The sequence below is a fragment of the Lycium ferocissimum genome, chromosome 11, assembly GCF_029784015.1.
Source record: "Lycium ferocissimum isolate CSIRO_LF1 chromosome 11, AGI_CSIRO_Lferr_CH_V1, whole genome shotgun sequence".
Lineage (NCBI taxonomy): Eukaryota > Viridiplantae > Streptophyta > Magnoliopsida > Solanales > Solanaceae > Lycium > Lycium ferocissimum.
Window position 1 is genome coordinate 40,176,073 of NC_081352.1, and position 19,062 is coordinate 40,195,134.

The window sequence follows — 19,062 nt, forward strand, 5'->3', positions numbered from 1 at the left end:
GAGAACAAATCAGAAAAAATGACGGACGAGGAGTTTTCTAGCCTTGATAAAAGGGCGAGATCTAGTATTAGACTAAATCTCTCTGATGATGTACTGCATGATGTAGCTTCGGAAACCATTGCTAAAGGCATGTGGGAAAAGTTGAAAGGCCTGTATATGAAAAGGACAGTAGAGAACAGACTCTACTTGAAGCAGAAGCTTTACACGTTTTGCATGGATGAAAGTACTTCCATACTCTCACATCTTGACGCTTTTGATTCCATTCTTATGGATTTGAGTAATATAGATGTTAAGATTGAGGAAAAGGATCAAGCCGTTTTGTTAATATGTTCCCTACCCCGATCTTTAAGCATTTTAGAGATACTATACTTTATGGGAAAGAAAATTATCTCTTATAGAAAAATCAAATCTATCTTGAAATTTAAAGATCGATAGATAGAGATACTACTGGGGAAGGTAGTGGAAATCAGGAAGCTGGTTTATTTGTGGAGTAAATCTGATGCAAAGTCCAGATACAACAATTTAGTGTGCCATTATTGTCATAAAAAGGGACACATTAAGTTTGAGTGTCCTAAGTTGAAAAAAAAAAAAAATGAGCACGGGGATTCTGACATTGCTGAAGCAAGTGTTGCAGCTGATGAGATTGAAGGAGCTATATTTTTAGTAGCTGAAAATAATTTTAGTTCTAACGATGAGTGGGTTTTAGATTCGGGTTGTTCGCATCATATGTGTCCCAACAAGGACTTGTTTTCTACAGATGATTCTATTGAAGGTGGAGTTGTTTGATGGGCAATAATGTCGCACCGCAAAATTGTTGGAAAAAGGTACGGTCCGAATCAAAATGCACGATGGTGTAGTGAGAAATCTCACCAATGTTAGATATGTTCCTGAGTTGAAGAAAAATCTCATCTCTTTGGGCACTCTGGAATCTCTTGGGTGCAAATACACAGGTGAGAGTGGAGTTCTTGAAGTCTCCCGAGGTACTCTTGTGGTTATGAAGGCACGTAAGTCTGGGACGTTATATACGTTGTTGGGATCTACTATTACAGGTGTTGCTACTGTTTCGATATCAGATAGAGATCCGTCTGATTCTGACATCATGAAATTGTGAAATTTGCCCCTTGGGGCGTTTTGAAGAAGGTGGAGCAAAATTACTATATCACTCAAAATTAGGCCAAGGTGGAGATTTGTAATATGACCTTTATTTTGATATAGGCATAAGCCTATTAGCAATGAACTTGGGCACCAAGTTTTAATATGTGTGGTGGATACATTTGCTCATGACATTACCCATGGCAACACAGACTTGGAGACCAAGTACTTGTTACTATAAATAGAAGAGCTTCCCATAGTTGAAGACACACCAAAAACAATAAGAAGAGCTTCTCTTTCTCTTTGTCTTCTTCTCTTCTTTTAAAGTATTATTGTAAGAGAGTTGTGTGTTAGGAAACACTTGTGTGAACCCTTTATTAGAGTGATTTTCTGAGGTTATTCTCTTGGCAGTTTTAGGATAGTAGAGTATTTAATTACTCTAATTTTGTACTCTCTTTTGCTGTTTTGTACTGTCTTTTGTATCCGTTGGTGTCAGTAAATTTGCTTCTCTTTTGGTTGTGGATGTAGGTCAAGTTGACCGAACCACGTTAAATCTTTGTCTCCTATTATCCTTGTTATTGTCTTTAATTGACTGCTTTGTCTAATTCCGCACTATCCCGGACTTCCGATCCTAACACATTTCTTAGCTTTCGCTTTAGTTTAGAAAGCAATGATTGCAGAGAAGAGATTTTACTTCCTTATCCTGCTCATCATTTATCTCCACCTTTTGTCATCCAGATTTGCTTCATCCCAAATTACGTGGTACCTAAATGCCAGTCGTTTGAATTCTACTGCTGGACTTTCCACCTCCTGGATTAATAGGCCATATGATGTAGTATTCGCTTATGTTGAATTCTCTCAGTGGACACCTATCCTTCTGAGCCCAAATATTCTCTTTGCCTTCCATTGTGATTTTGCTGTCACAGAATGCTTTCTTAGTGTTGTCTTATTCCGAATATCAGCCTATGATTCGAGTGAGTTCGCAAGTCTTCGCCAGTTAGTTTGGTCAGCTAACAAGAACCATCCAAAGGAAAACCAATGCAACCTTGCAACTAGGCCAAGATGGCAACTTGGTCTTGGCAGACTTTGATGGCACTGTTGTATGGTCGACTAATACTACTGGCAAATCTGTTTCTGGATTAAAATTGACAGAAATGGGGAATCTTGTGATCTTTGATGAGATTAATCGCACAATTTGTCAATCTTTTGATCATCCTACGATTCTTTATTTCCAGGGCAGAAGTTGGTTTCCGGGCAACAACTTATACCAAGTGTTTCTTCGTCCAATTGGAGTCAAGGTTTGTTTTCTTTGACTATTCTCAATAGAAGCTCCGGCAAGTTACATAGATTCCCGACGCACCTCAATTTTAATACGCTTCAAATAGTACGATTAATAGTATTTATTACGCTTTGATGGTCAAACCCTTACTGCACTGCAGGACTCTCCTTTCATCAAAGAACAATCAACTCATGAAGATTGAGCCTGATGGACATTTACGGCTATACCAATGGGACGTATTTAAATGGAAAGAGATATCAGACATTTTGAAGCCGTCTGGGGGGAACTGTGGGTATCCAATGGTGTGTGGAAGATATAGCATTTGTTCAACTAACGAGCAATGCGCTTGTGCGCAAGAAGGAAATTTCTTCAGGCTATTTTCCGAGTGGAAACCATATGTTGGATGTTCACAAACACATCCATTTATCGCAACTCTTCGCAAAGATCATAGTTTTGTAGAGCTTAAGAATACTACATAACTTGATTCTTTTGATCTCAATCCTGAACTAAGTTCGAGCATATTATGGTTTAAGGGGAAAAAGTTGGAAGATTGCAAAAGGGCCTAAGTAACTGTTCTTGCAAAGCTTTTGTATGGGCTGTGAGGCCAATAAAATACTGTTTATTCCTGAATGAAGTCTTCTCACACATAGACAACGAGGAATAAGAGACACAACATTATTTCTTAAGGTGCAGAATTCCTCAAAAGCACAGAATCAATCTCTAACCATTTTACGGAGGAAAAAAGTCAAGACCTCACATAGTGATAATAGGATCTACTCTTGCAGCTTTCTTTAAGATAATTTTAAGTATCACTATTTGCTTTGTTATTTTAAAAAAGAGGACACACAAGTCGAGCAAGGCTGGGTATTTACTAGATCTAGAACAAACCTTACCTGGAACGCAAAGTTGGTTCTCTTACAATGACTTAAAATAATTACAGAGATTTCAGCAGAAAGCTCGGGGAAGGAGGATTTGGCTCTGTATATGAAGGAACACTGAGTAATGGAATCAAAATAGCAGTGAAGCATCTGGATGGTCTAGGTCATGTGATGGAATCATTCTTAACAGAAGTAAAGGTAGTCGGTGGCATTCACCATGTCCATTTGGTAAAGCTCATCGACTTTTGTGCAGAAAAGAGCCACAGGCTTCTAGATATATGAGCATATGGTAAATGCATCATTGGATCGGTGGATTTCTCATAAAAATCAAGAAAATGTTCTTACTTGGCATACAAGGCGAAGGATAATTTCAGATATTGCCAAAGGATTAGCTTATCTTCGTGATGATTGCAGCCAGAAGATACTTCATTTGGACATCAAACCACAAAACATCCTTCTAGATCAAAATTTCAATGCTAAGATATCTGATGAGAGGAACACCGGGATATTTGGCCTCTAAATTTAGAAGTTCAAGGTTTGTGGACGTGTAGACTTGCCCAAAGATATTCCCTTAAAAAGAGATCTCGGATATCCCATAAACTCATGGGTATTCAAGAAGAGTCAATATGTAGCCGGATATTTCTTGACAACCAAATACTTCCAGAAGATCGACAATATCCTTTCATGGAGATCAAATACATCCCAAAAAGTCCACATATCCAAATTCAAATCATCCTTCGTTCGAGAAATACGCTACTAAACGGCCCTTGAATTACGGAGAATATTTAGGAGAGAAGAGTCAAGGGAATAAACAGATTTGTACCCGCAATATTCATCAATAAAATCTCTGTTTCTTCATATTTTATTTGTGGTTGCAGTTTATTTTCCGCATATAAAATTTTGTTGCAAACAAATTGGCACACCCAGTGGGACCAAATCTGCCCTTCATCTCTTTCTTACAAATCAAATTGCAAAATTTGGAGTCACAAAATCGAAGATAAAAGCTCCATTTTCATGGGTACTTCAAGTCTCGTCTTTGAGTTTCGGCAAGTCTACACGTCGAAAAGCCTTGAACTAGGGGGCATTTGGACATTGAAATTTTATGGGACTCTACATGACGAGTCAAGTCCATCTTCAAACTCTAAGTCCGTTAGGGTTTCTTGGAGGCTACTCTACCCTAACCTAGCCCACGCCTATATAAAAGGACACATATTCACTTGAAGAGGCATCTCGAGTTTCCCACAAACTCTAGGGGTATTCACAAAGAGATCAAAACATATCTCGAAAAAATGCTTGGGATATTTACAGAAAGATCAAGGCATCAAATACTGTCTTTGTCAAACTGCCAGGTGTCCTTGGAGATCAAATACATCACAAGGAGGTCTTCCTACATTCGAGAAAGACGCTACTAACGGAACTCAAATTACAAAGAAATATTAGAAGAGAAGAATCAAGGGAATAAACAGATTTGTACCCGCAATATTCATCAATAAAATCTCTCTTTCTTCAGGTTTTGTTTGTGGTTGCAGTTTATTTTTTGCATATTAAAAATTTGTTGCAAACACCGTAATCACGGAGAAAGTAGTCGTGTATGCTTTTGGAATTGTCCTCTTGGAAGTTCTCTGTGGGCGAAAGAATTTGGATTTGTCCCAGGCTGATGAAGATGTCCATTTGCTAAGTGTTTTTGAACGAAAAGCAGAACAAGAGCAGCTAATGGATATTGTTGACAAAAACAACGAGGATATGCAGCTCCACAAAGAAGCAGTGACAGAAATGATGCGCATTGCTGCGTGGTGTCTACAGGGAGATTTCACCAAGAGGCCTTCCATGACATTGGTGGTTAAGGCACTGGAAGGCTTGGTGTCCGTTGAAACCAACTTGGATTACGATTTCACAAGCCTACCTGAGGTTGGGGCAGGCAACCAACAGAGGGAAGCCACTATCAGTTCAATATTGCCTTCAATATTATCCGAACCAAGGTGAACAATAAGATTAAGAGTTGTGAGTTTTTTTGTTTGTTTGTTTGTTTGTTTTTCCTATTCTATTTCTTTCTTTTGTGATGAATGGAGGAATGCTTCTGTCTGCCTTTGTATTCCATGCTTCATCACCACAGTGGCGGAGCCAGGATTTTCATCTAAGAGGTTCAAAAATTCTAAAAAGTAAATACACGAAGAAGTCAGGGGGTTTAAACATCTACTATATATACATAATAAAATAATTTTAACTTTGAAAACACACTGTAACTCTGGAGCTAACGTGGCTCCGCCCCTGCATCACCATATCCATCTATCTCTTGTACATAACTGTTTCCCATAATTTCTACCCCCAGCTTAGGCTTTGTAAGCATCGAAATTTGGCTAACAGGTACCATATATGGCATATTGTAAAATGAAAAAACTAAAGAGCTTTAATAGCTAACCAATTAACTTTTCTGTGGCAGAGCTGGATAGAATTTTCTTCATATGCAGCACATTCTATATTTTTAAGCATAAGGGGTCTACTTATTCTATTAACAGCAGCAAAAATTTCAGTAAAACATCTTAGTTGGCATATCGTTAGAGATTCAAGTATGACTTCAACATGTGCTCGGACCAAAGAAGAACACACTGAGACAATCGGACAACGATAAAAAATGGAAAGGCTTAAACAGATAGACAGATAGATTAATGAGAAAAAAAAAAAAATAGGAGGCATCAGCTGCGCAATCAGATTTAATTCATCAAAACAGAGGAGGCAATCCATCCAGCTGTTCAGAATGAAATGTCTCATGAAACTCAATGAGTTAGACAGCGACCAACACAACATTTCTCTAGTAGACAATGGGTTATACTTTTCTATATTATGTTTCTGAAATACTATCGATATAATAAGGAATTATGAAAAATCATCCATCTGTGAAGAATTCCAGGGCGTATTCACGCATTTCAACTCCAGAATTCTTCAATCTTTCTATACTTCATATGCTGGGGATCATCATTTCCGTTGTCAAGTAATTGTGAGAGAGCCAATTTTTATTTTATTTTATAAAATATCACTTAGATAGTTCTAATTATCTTCTGATGTTGGACCTTAAAAGTCATTGACAATTCTTGTAACTATGCTGTCACCATAGGCATAGAAATTTTTGTTTTTGGATGCAAGCATGAAAGAACCAAACCTAAAACTAAACTTGACTGCAGCATCTTTATGCAACTTTCTTATATACCAACTTTGTTCTAATTATTTTGTGATGGCTTGCAGTTGTCATGTCACCCTTGTGGTACAATTTGTCATCCACATGAATAACATCTTATTACTATTTTTTTTCTCTTGATGTGATCTCTTATCCAATATATTAATAAGGAAATTCTAGTAAAATTGTCGATGTAAGATATATTAAAACGAAAGAACATGGACAAAGCAATGGCCACCCCATTCTCAAAGATGAGTTGGTCTTTGAACTCTTATGACTTACCAGATCGAAATTTCTTACTTTTTTCGACAATTTCGTCAGTGAACTGTTTAAAACAATAGTAAAGCTATCATGTCGAAGTCAATTAGTACAAGCCGAATAATAATTACATCTGTCTTGCATATTACAATGAACATATAATACTCTTTTACTAAATGTAACATTAATATATACTCATAAATCATGTCCATATTCATTGGACATTTGAACCTTCTTGGAAATTTATTGATTTATATGCCAAGAAGGTATAGATAAATATTCATCCCCATGCTAAGATTCTTTTTTCTTTCTCTTTTAGTTTTTTGGACAATTGAATTTATCTCATTTAGCCTGTTACTTTACTTTTTGCTTCTTGAATACACTTATCGTATAAAGATACTTTCAGAACACGACCATTCTCCATAATTTTCCAGAATCTAACCCCTGTTGCCAACAAAAGGCACTCAACAGGACTTCCAATGATGCAAATACCTTATTGACACCAAGAAGATAACAAACCAACATATCACTTGGAAGCTCAATAAATTGAACTAGGTGGAGTAGCTTCAACCACAAATATAGTGGCACAAGATTGAGACAATTCAACGTATTGGATTGCACTCCCCAGGGGTATAGTATTTCAAAATATGACATTACTTTTGTATATATAGATGTAACACACTTACATTTATGAAACTTTTTCAAATATTTATGTTTGATCGGCATAAAACTTGAATACTCCATCCTTTCAATTTAAGTGTCTTAGTTTGACAAAACACGGCGTTTAAGAAAATAAGGAAAACTTTTGAATCGTATGATCTTAAATGAAAGAGGCGTGTAATCTACCAAAATACCCTTTGAATCGGGTATAAATTGCACTAAGTTTTGATGAGTGGATGGAGAGCTTGATCACTTCTCTACCCCTCTTAATGAGAAAGAGGAGTATGTGTTAGTGGAAACGTAAAAGAAAGAACACAAAATTTAACGTGTTTCAGATCAAAATGATCCTACGTTCACCAGAGAATAGTTGCCTTTATATTATTAACAAAGAAAGGGGAGATTTCCCAATTACACCTAAGAGAATTGCTCTCTCAACTCTCTACTCACTACAATGTAGAGAGATTGAAAGAGTTGGTTTTTGTTATGTGATAGAAAAACTCATGTGTTGGATGATTTTCTATTACTTAGAGCCAAAGGATGCTCAATTACTTGACTTGGAGCCAAAGAATGCTAAGATGTAGAGGAGAATTGAAGAGCTCATGTAGTACACTTGGAGCCGAAGTCATTTTATGCCTATAAAATGAGAGGCAATTCTTCCTTGTTTAGCTTCCCAAAAGTTATACAATACATTGTAGTGAGTAGAGAGTTGAGAGCAATTCTCTTAGGCGTAATTGGGAAATCTCCCCCTCCTTTGTTAATAATATAAAGGCAACTGTTCTATGGTGGACATCGGATCATTTTGATCCGAACCACGTTAAATTTTGTGTTCTTTCTTTTACGTTTCCGCTAACGGCATGCATATATTGAACGAGCATGCATATATTGAACAGACTTTGCATGAATAATTTGAAGAAAACGTTCATAAAATTCATGGACATTGGAGAAGAAATTTACACAGCAGCAAACAAGCTGCAATTGTAGCAATACTAAGAATTAGTAAAACTCTCCTCACCTTAGGCCTGATAGGACTGAAGGAAGTAAAGGAGTTGAATCTGCATAAGCAATATTTGGTAGTTCACTCACCATTTGTGGCTTAAGGAAACTGTAGTCTAGATTCGTTTCAACTTCCAAAATACCCTCCATGGCCTTGAACACCATTGACATGGATGGCCTCTTTGTGTAGTCACCTTGTAAACACCAGGCAGCAATCTGCATCGTCTTTATTACTTCTCCTTTGTAAAACTGCATATCTTCGCTTATCAATAATATTCTCCAATTGCCCTTCCTCTCAGAGGCGAATCTAGGATTTGGAGGTTCCGGGTGCCACAATTAGGACAAATGGGTCAGCTCGTTCAATTTTGGGCTTCAGTTCGGATGCATCTTTTTTTATTTATATAGATAATTGATCGAATATGCAGATTTATTTAGTTATGTTCTCTTTTAAATATCGTGAGATTAAAGATTTCCTGAGCTGTCTAATTTTATTTTTTTTGCACAGATAAAATGCCTTATTCTCTAAAATTTGGAGAAATAAAAAATTTCTATTAGAAACACTTGTATAAACGATCTTCCTATTGTTACCTCAATATTCATACTCCATTGCCTGTTGTGTGTTATTGGCCATATCATATGTATTTGAGACCCAAAGATTTTAGCTTCAACATTCATTATTCTTTAAAATAGTAATTTCTTTTTAAACTTATATTTTACTTTTCAAACATATTTTTATTTGTATTAATCTAACTTTTTAAAAATTTAGTACTTATCAGTCTGGTATGTAATGAAAGAGGAAGTTAAAGAAAAGTCAAAGTTTATTTAAACAAAGAAAGAAGAATAGCAAGTCAAGATAAATTAAAGAAAAAGAAAAAAGAAAGAAAAGAACTGAAGTGAAGACATATGGTGTAACCTAAAGAAAGCAAAAGATCAAAATATGGAGCAAGCGTGAATCGAACTCAGTTACTTGGGGTCAAATAGTTAGCCCTTTGCCAGTGGCACCAGACGCTCACATCGTACTACGGGTGGCGAGTTTTATATTTAACCATTTTTTTATACATACAGACATATACAGACAGAGTTTAAACCGAGGAGTCCGGGTGCCGTGGCATCCGGACCCTCCTACATAGATCCGCCCCTGCTTCCTCTGCCTTTTTCCTGAATAAGTTCAACATTACTCTTTGGTCTTCTGACTCGGATGCCTCAAAATGTCTTCTTCCACTCAAAATTTCCAAGATCACGATGCCAAAGCTGTAGACATCTACCTTTTCTGTTATAACTCCACTTAGCCATTCAGGAGCCAAATAACCAGGAGTGCCTTTCATTGTGGTCATAACTTGGCTCTGGATTCCGATCAATTAGCTTTGAAAGCCCAAAGTCAGAGAGTTTAGCGTTGTGCTTCTCATCTAGGAGTATGTTTGGGGGCTTAATATCCAAATGCAGAATCTTTTGCCTGCAATCTTCATGAAGGTAAGCTAATCCTTTGGCTACATCTTGAATAATCTTCCTCCTGCAATTCCATTCAAGAGTTTGCTCTTGTTTCCTATGGTAGATCCATTTTTCTAGTGATCTTGCTCATAAACTCGTAGACTAAAAGCCTATGAGATTTGCGCAAAAGCCAATTAATTGCACCAAGTTTACATGATGTATGTTGCCAATAGTTTCAACCTCAGCTTGGAATGATTTTTTGACTTGTCCTATTCCATCAAGGCATTTCACTGCAACCTTTGTTCCATCTTCTAAGAACCCTTCAAAAACTGACCCAAATCCTCCTTAACCAAGCTTCTGCGTGAAGTTCTCCATTGCAGCCTTTAGATCATCGTAAGAAAATATAGTGGTCATTCCTGGCACGTGATCTAGATAATTCTCCTCATCTTCATCGGCTTTTCTTTTCTTCCAGAATGTGAAAACTGCAATTCCAGTTATGATGCCTAAGATAGAAATTCCTACCGCAGAGCCCAGTGTAGCACCACTAACACGCTTTTCCCCTTTCGCAGCAGCTGGTTCAGCTTCAACCTGTACTTTTATAAACGCACGGGAATTGTACCCTGTCCTGTCCTTCCTATTATTCATTAATGAGAAGATCTCGGAAGGTAGGTAGCACTCCCCCTTGGAAGGGTTTAAACTACTATGAAATAAAGCAGCTTTACAGGAACAGTTCCTCAAACATGCATCTTTACAGGAATTCATATCAGTATTTCTAATATCTGCAGTAAACGCGAAATAGTCCACGTCTTGAAGTTCCAGAAATTTGTGTGTCACACCCCAACCTTGGGGTGTTGAAAGAGTCTAAGGGCAGCGAACCAAGCGATATCTAAACTACGTTGCGTGAATCATAGGCCGACGAGACCACTTTCTAACAATAGTAAGAAGTATATCATAACAACCTGCAAGCAAAAAAGGCCCAATAACATATATATGCATTACAAGGTCTAACAAGGCCACAACCAAGGAAGACAACTAGTCAGAAGGCCGGCAAGGCCAAACCCTGTTCACAATCTTTGATTGATTTTTTTTTTCTAAAGAGCACTAATATGCATCAAGTAAAACGCCGCGACGTACCCATATGCCATACTCTCTATATATATATGCATGCATCCTATTTAATGACTAGACCAGCAACTCCGGAGAATGGAGTGCGAACATTCCCTTCGAACTTTGGTATCCCTCAGAAAGGTACGCAAAGATCTCTACCGTACCGTGGACATGATCCTTAGTAGCATAAAATGCGTTAGTACGAAAGATGTCAGTATGTAAGGCGGTAAGCATAAACATAACATTAATAAGAGATACAAATAACATGGGAAAAGATGTAGAGACAACACCGAAACTCGAATGAGGCCAAGGGCGACCATAATCATGACATAAATGTAAATGCATACCCGCAAAATCATTCCTCACCAAAGGCATATATCATATCATATAAAAATAATAAATCCCTCGTAGGGTGAGCTCATCATCATAACATCATCTACTTGGCCATCGCTGGCAATGCACGACCACGTGCCTACCCGGCCACTCGCTAAAATGGCTCGGCAAAGAAAGAATCATCTAGTGCACGATTCATACGCTACCGGCCGCCTACAACACGACTCGGTAAAGAATGAAACATGTCTAGGTGCACATATAAGTGCCTACCCAGTGACTATAGCGTGGCTCGGTAATGAAAATAAATACATATATATAAGTGCAATGCAATATCCCTCGAGAAGAGATATCATAAAAGAGTCGGAGTGACCTATCGTCGTTACCCTCCGACTATCGTTATTGATAAATACGTTTATCATTATTTGATCATTAGGTCAAAGAAGTAAAAGTACAAGGAAACATCTTGTTATGAATTATTCACGAAGCCAAAGTTATCAAACTCTTATGAAATATATGATCGGCCAACTTTTATCGGAAATAGTGTGCTAACGAGAGGTTCGTCACTACATATGAAGATTAACTCAATTAAAGGAAGTACAATCAACTCAACTTTGATGTGAGAGTATAACTAATATCATTCTTCATTTGATAAACAAAGAGGATACGGAATGTGAAAGGTACTTCAAGCACAAGTATTCGTGAGAAAGTGTTTAACCATTTTGGGACATAATCGACACAAGTTGAACGGAAAGTCTTTTAGCGATAGAAGATGTGGACCATAATTTGGTACAAGTCATAGATGAAGTCCGTGTCACCAATTGTCATGGAACGCGATCGATCCAAGTTAAATTTGTTTTTTTAATGAAAGGTCATTTGAAATCTAGTCCCAAAAGAAATAAAAAGCCCTACATACCTCGTTGATGGAGTTATATATATTTTTCGAGTCACTGGAATGCCTTACAAACGATCACCTACATCATACGACCAATATGGGATCAATTCCAAGTTGATAGCTTATGGAAATACTCATTTTATTTCATGAACAACTTCTGCGTAAGTTCGTAGGATCATTTGTAGTTGATTTCTTCATTCAAGACTACCATTTTTATTCTCTTTTACTCCTACTCTTCAAACCACAAGAAACAGCCCTAAACAATCAAGTTCCTCCATAAGAGTTCCTTAGAGTTAATAAAGACTTATCTGCAATTTCTCAATTTCTAGGTTAAATATTTGTAGAAGCTTAAGAGGACCATGAGAAGGGTAGAACATACCTTAAACTTCAAGAATCACTCCAAAACAAATATTACTTCAAGTTGAAGATTTCTTCCAAAAGCGAAACAACGAAGAAACGAGCGATTCTACGATTATCAAAGATTCCTTACGTTAAAGTTACTTGATTAGCCTTTGGTTGCTTATGATTGATGGAGAAATGTTTGAGTATAGTAGCAATCGTTTAGGGTTTGCTCTTTGAAGAAAAATGAGGTTCCAATCTGATTTGTGGGTGCTTTTGTATAAAAAGGAATAAGCTGCCACCGACCTAAAACTATTCCCGCATAAAATGTCCCCGGATGGAAATGCGAATATCTCTACTACGATGTCGTATCGTGTAGAAAATGATCTAGAAACTAGACTCGTAGACCTTAGATTTCGAGTGGATCACCCCATAACTCCAAGTAGATTGAGAGAAAAGCTCCGAGACATCCGACCCAATTTGTGAAATTTACAAACATAACTTGGACACCGATCTGTCGACTTTCGTGTTACAAAAACGTTTGACTTCCAAACTTAACAAGAGACCATTATACAATTCAAATACTTCATATCATCACTTGCTTAGCATGTGGAATCCCTTTAATCTCACCCAATAAACAAGTTATCGTATTCTCAACTTGCCAACTTTTGGCTGAAACTCATGCTTCTTTGATTCATTCACCCTCCAAAACTTCCGCCACTTACTAATATTATTTATAGACTCTTTGTAACCATTTTTATTAATAAACTCAATCTTTTATCCTCAACATAATTTCTTTTTTTGAACTTACGTCGAATAACTCATGATGCGACTTTAACGTGCGAAAATCCGAGGTGTAACATTGTGCTCATTTAAATCATTACAAGTCATCGTTTGAGTGAAAGGCGGATAGAGCACTATAACTCCAAATTGAACCCCAAACTTTGACCAAACAAATTTCTATGTAAAAATTTACTAAAATTATAATAAATAGTAGATATGATTCTATAACTTTAGAAATATAATGTTTAATTCTAAAAATTTTAAAAGGTTGAACCCCTAGGGATTAAATCGTAGATCCGCCTATGATCTCAGAGCAACCCAGATTACCCTGCCTATCATCTATCTGTCTGAAATAGGTAGCTGAATTAGAGCGTGAGTTGGGACAACTACACTGCCCCCTTGAGGAAATGCCGTATCTTCCACAAACCATGGGGTAATTGCACTCGCCATAGAAACCTGTCAGGAGATCATCCACCTCTTTCCACTGACTTTGCCACTCATACACTTTCAAGTATCCATCAGACTCCAGTTTCATATATTCAGCAGAAGATGTTGGAGGAATAGAAACCAGTGTTTGTCGATAGTTGATAGAATTTGAGAATAAAGATAAGCTTCCATTCAAATATATAACAAACATGGAGCCTTTATGTTGGGAATAAACCTGCCACATAAATAATATTCATGGTATTTACAGCGGAATAATAATGTGAGTAACATATAAATCACCAAAAATAAAAGCGATAATGACACCAAATTTTTACGTAAAACCCAAAAGAAAAAATCATAGGCAGGGTGACACCTATATATCTCTATAGCGTATTTTAGAACTTTTGTAACAGGTGCAAAAAAATCTGGCAAACTTTATTTTTTGCAACACTTAAAAGTTTTTTTTTAAGATTTTCACCTCACTACAATATTGCTCACACTCTCCATTTTTTTCAATATTTCTCTATATAGAATGCCTCACTCTTCTTTCTCTCTTTGTTGGTGTGATTACAAATGGAAGAATGGCTCTCCATTTATAGGAGACCAAACTTGGCCTCCAAGCACAAAAAGAAGAAAAAGCTCCAAAATTTGTAATCTACAAATTTTGCCTTTGGCTTCAAGAATTTTTCTTTGGCTCCAAGTATTTTCCTTTGGCTCCAAGTTCAATTTGTAGCCAATCAAATTGACACATGGCAATTACCACCAAATGGGATGGACTTCATCACTTTACTGACATTAGAGCTACCAACAGACCTTGTAAAGTATGTTTTGGGGGGATTTGACTCTATAAGAGCAATGAAACCATCATCGGCAGCATAAAAAGAAAACAGACCTCCCTCACTCCAATTTGTTGTTGAAACACTTGCTGTTAGTTTCTGCCCCGATACTAACTTCTGCCCTGGAACCAAAGAATCAGTTGGATGATCAAAAGATTGCCAAACAATTGCATTCTTGGAATTAAACAGAACAAGATTTCCCTCATCAGTCAGGTTTAAGCCAGCAACAGATTTGCCAGCAGCGTTTGTTGACCAAACCAAAGTACCATCAGCATCTCTGAGCACCAAGTCTCCTTCTGCTGTAAGCTGCAAAGTGGAATTGATCTTAACTGGACTGTTCCTGTTAGCAGACCAAACAACTTGTGGAATTCCAATTTCCCAAGTAATTTCGGATCTATTATCGGTTTGCACAATGAAGATGGCAAAGAGGTGACTTTCACAGTTGCCATTACAGTAGAAACCACAAGCATATTTTGGACCAAAAGTTCCTCTGAGTAGTACGGCCCTTACAAATGAGCCATCACTGAAAGCCGCTGAATGGGGTGCATAATTATTGTTGATCCAAGTTGTAGAAAGATTTGCAGTTGGATAATCAAATTGTCATTGGCCGGATATCAAATGAAAAGAACAACAAATAATGAAGGAGAAAGGAAATATCCAGCATAAAGCCATAAAGAACAATGGAAAGAAGGCAAAATGCCTTTAGTTCAGCATGAGGGGAAAACAGATTTAACTTAAATGTAATATCTTTGGTTGTTTGAAAGAGTCTAAGCTCAGTGCATTAAGCTATTAGGCACTTGCTTGATTTTCAGATGTTTTTCTTATGCAAAATATAATATTATCAAGAAAGCAACAATCACCTAGCTAGTTTTCACACGTTGGAGAACTAGAAGAGGAACGCGTTGACTTTTTCCATCTCATCCAAATTTCACCTCCTCTGGTGTTGTTTTTGTTGAATTAATTACGCTAAAACACTCTTGTAATATGACTCAATTTCCAATACACCCCCTGTTTTTGTTAGAATCAAATACTTACATGTATACTAAAGTATAATTTTTAAAAGATAAATTAATTTTTTAATATATATTTTTTTTATGAAATTTCAAAAAAGGGTAAACATTTTTGTTAAATCTGTTTTTTGGTAATGAAAAGTTTTAGTTACCAAAGAAATTATGTACAGATAAAACTAGACTTTGGAAGAAGCCCCAAGTACCAGCACTCAAACAGCTAACAAAAACAGTTAAGGTCTTAAGGACAGTCTGTCAAATTTATCAGCATCCTTGCTAGCTTTATCTTCATGCTACCTCTGCAAACTGCTTCTTAAATGATCAGTCTTGTGAGTATCTCAGGGCTTGTTTGTTTCCTTTGATAATATCCCTCTGGAAACACTCATATTCAAAAAGTAGCTTAGTCCAGAAAACTGAAAAGATTTATCTGCACCAAGCATTGAGTAATAGAATTGGTGTGGATTTCACTGAATGTATGCAAAAAGGCCAAACTTTTGAACTTCAAATGTGAACAAATCTCAATTCCAGTTTGTAGCTGATATGCTGGATATCAAGCTTCTGTCCAGGAACCAAAGAGTCTGTTGGATGATCAAAAGACGGCCAAATGGTGTCATTACTTTTGTTAGGATCGAAATATTAGGCAACGTGCGGAAGCTAACAAAGAAACCTAGAACGACGATAAATCAGACACAACGAAAGGTATACTAAAATATGCATAAAAATATGGATTGGCCAATTGGCCTATAAATGAAAAAACTAATATAAAAGAAAGCATAAGCTCCTATTGAGAGAAAAAGCACCCCCTAAATAAAACTTATTTAGGCCTTTTTTAGGGGGTGTTTTGTCTCTCAAAGAGGATCTTATTTAGTGGGTGCTTTTTCTCTCAATAGAATCTTTTTTAGGAACTTTTGTGTCATCATATTTGAAAAGACCCTAAATGTGTGAAAACTAATATAAAAGAAAGCATAAGATCCTATTAAGAGAAAAAAGAACCACCTAAATAAGATCCTAATGTTATTGTGTTGTTTATGAGAAGAAAAGATGTTCTATTCCAAGATATAGGAGAGTCCTGTTCTATCTAGAAAATCTTTTCCACCAAGAAAACCTTTTTGAAGTAAAACACAATTGTGATGTAGATTCCAAATAAGGTAGGAAATTCAGGGCAAACCCTCACAACTTTTTACAAAGAGGACAAGATTTTCCATTTCTGTCAAGTTGAAGCATGAAATTAAACAATCTTTCCACTTGTGTTTGTATTTCAAATCAAATTCCCAAGGATCTGTTTGAGTGAAATGGGAATCAACTCTCCAAAAGACAGTCCAAAAATCAAACATAAGCTGCCAAAACAAAGAAAATTGTGGCCATTTCTTCTGGCTTTCCAATCAAACCTGGCGACAAGTCCAGCCAAAGCATGTACCCTTTTTTGCTAAAAGAAAATATTAAGTTTGGATTCGATCACAAGCATTAAAAGTATGCAACAACTTGGTAACTATAATTATATTGGATTCACACTTGACATTTATTTTCTAATTAATTAATTTTAAAACCGTTATTTAATTTTAAGAAGAAAAAAAAAAGAATCATTTGAATGAAAGGTCTACAATTTTAGATTTTAAACTAGGAGGGAAAATGCCAGATCATGAGGTCAAAATTTTACTTTACTTCTCCTTATAATCTTCTGAAATAGCCAATAGTCCCTATCTCAAGCATATTCTTAAACATGAAACAAGTGGTTAGTATAAAGGATGTTTAGCTTATACAAATATAAATATCCTGTTCAACAATTAGTGGTTGGAATATTCTTGTCCTTTTCTATATTGGATTTATAGAAGACCCAAATGGAGCAATGTGGAAGTGTTTCCATTTGGTCTAATTATATAGGCCGGCAAAGAGAGTTATATGGCAAATTTTCCAGATATTCATGAAGTCAACATATATTGGTATTAAAGAGACTTTGATAGTCAAGGGTAAATTATTAAAATTGAAAAGCTAAAGTTTAAAGAAAAAACATCTACGCCTGTACATTTAAAACAAATCATTCGATGTCAGTTAAAAGGTTTGTTTTGAAAAGACATAAATATTTGAAAAGGTTTCATGGATAGAAGTATGTGGACAAAGCAATGTTAGTATTGATACAAAAGTATTACAGATTGGTAAAATTACTGGTTCATTTGTTATTTTGAGATTAATCGGTTATGAACATATTTTCTAAAATGCCTTTTTCTGTGTCCAAGTAGCTGTAATCTGCAAGCTACCTGAAAACAATAGAACATGTTAGTGAAGATAAGAGTACTAAGAAAGAAATTTTGTGTGTCTATCTGCGGTCTTTGGTCAATCTAAAGCTGTCTAGTTAATTGATGAAATATTCTGTTAATTGATGATCGACAACGCATTTGGCTAGGAAGTCATTGATCTCATAGACTGGGAGGTCGATCTTAAATTCCTCATCAATAATTATTTTATGGATCTTATCTATAGTGTCCTGGATTTTCCATGGAATGTGCCAGATTCTGTATTATACAGTTGATAATGATCATAGAGTTAACTTCAAGATGGATTTTGTTGAAATGAAACCATTTTCAAGTTACGAGGAAATGTCATACTAAGCTGCATAAATTTGCCACTGCTAATGGAGTGATCAAAAGAAATTTAAGGCACCCACTGCATAAGAGAAATACATCTAATCTAAGTTCATAGCCAAAGGGTCACTACTAAAACATCTCTATTTTTCCCTTGAATTTTTCACTGAAAAATGTTCATTTCTCTCCTTCCTTCACTAGTTTTGATGCTATCTTTTATGTATCCTCACTGAATTTTGGTTGGAAAAATCTACATAGTAGTAATATTTTCACACGGAAAAATTAAGAAATTTCTATTTTATTGTTGGTCAAAGATTTGTGCTAGTGTTTATTGTCTTCTCTTGATTCAAATAGTGTGGGAAGTTTTGACTTGCTTTCTTGTCGTGCAATTTGGTTACGCATTTTTCCAACACGAGGAAATGTCATACTAAGCTGCATAAATTCACCACTGCTAATGGAGTGATCAAAAAGAGAAATCATATTTTATAGCACTAAAAAATCTCTATTTTCTCCTTGAATTTTTTCAACGAAAAATGTTCGGTGGCTATTCATATATGGAAAAATTAGGAAATTTCTCAGCATTTTAATGAACAAACCGGTACGCATTTTAAAAACCTCTATTTCTAGTAGTAAATTTCTCTATTTCTATAATCAAATTAGCAGAATTTTTCATCTATTAATTAGTGAGTAATTACGAGCCAAGAAAAAAGCACATGCATAGATAGCGTAGTCTATGCTTTACTAGGTATCAATATGTGTTGAAGATTTGTTCATATAATTCTCTTTGCCGGCCTGTATAATTAATTTTTCTTTCTTTTTTCTTGTACCAAAATTATTTTCTTGCCGGCCTGTATAATTAGAACTGCACATTGCTCCATTTGAATTCAGTTGGAATATGGATTAGGGCTAACTCAGCTCAAGTTCGAATCTTTCTCTTTTTAAGTATTTCAGTGGTAATAATATAAAGTAAAAATTAGAATTCTTAAGTTAATGATTATGT

General features: G+C 36.1%; 2 pseudogenes; one reads left to right on the forward strand and one right to left on the reverse strand.

Annotated features, from left to right (window-relative positions):
- Positions 1-1,762: 1,762 nt before the first annotated feature.
- On the forward strand, positions 1,763-5,353 carry LOC132037546 (G-type lectin S-receptor-like serine/threonine-protein kinase SD2-5; annotated as a pseudogene).
- Positions 5,354-8,347: 2,994 nt separating this feature from the next.
- LOC132037194 (G-type lectin S-receptor-like serine/threonine-protein kinase SD2-5) lies at positions 8,348-15,334 on the reverse strand (annotated as a pseudogene).
- Positions 15,335-19,062: the final 3,728 nt, after the last annotated feature.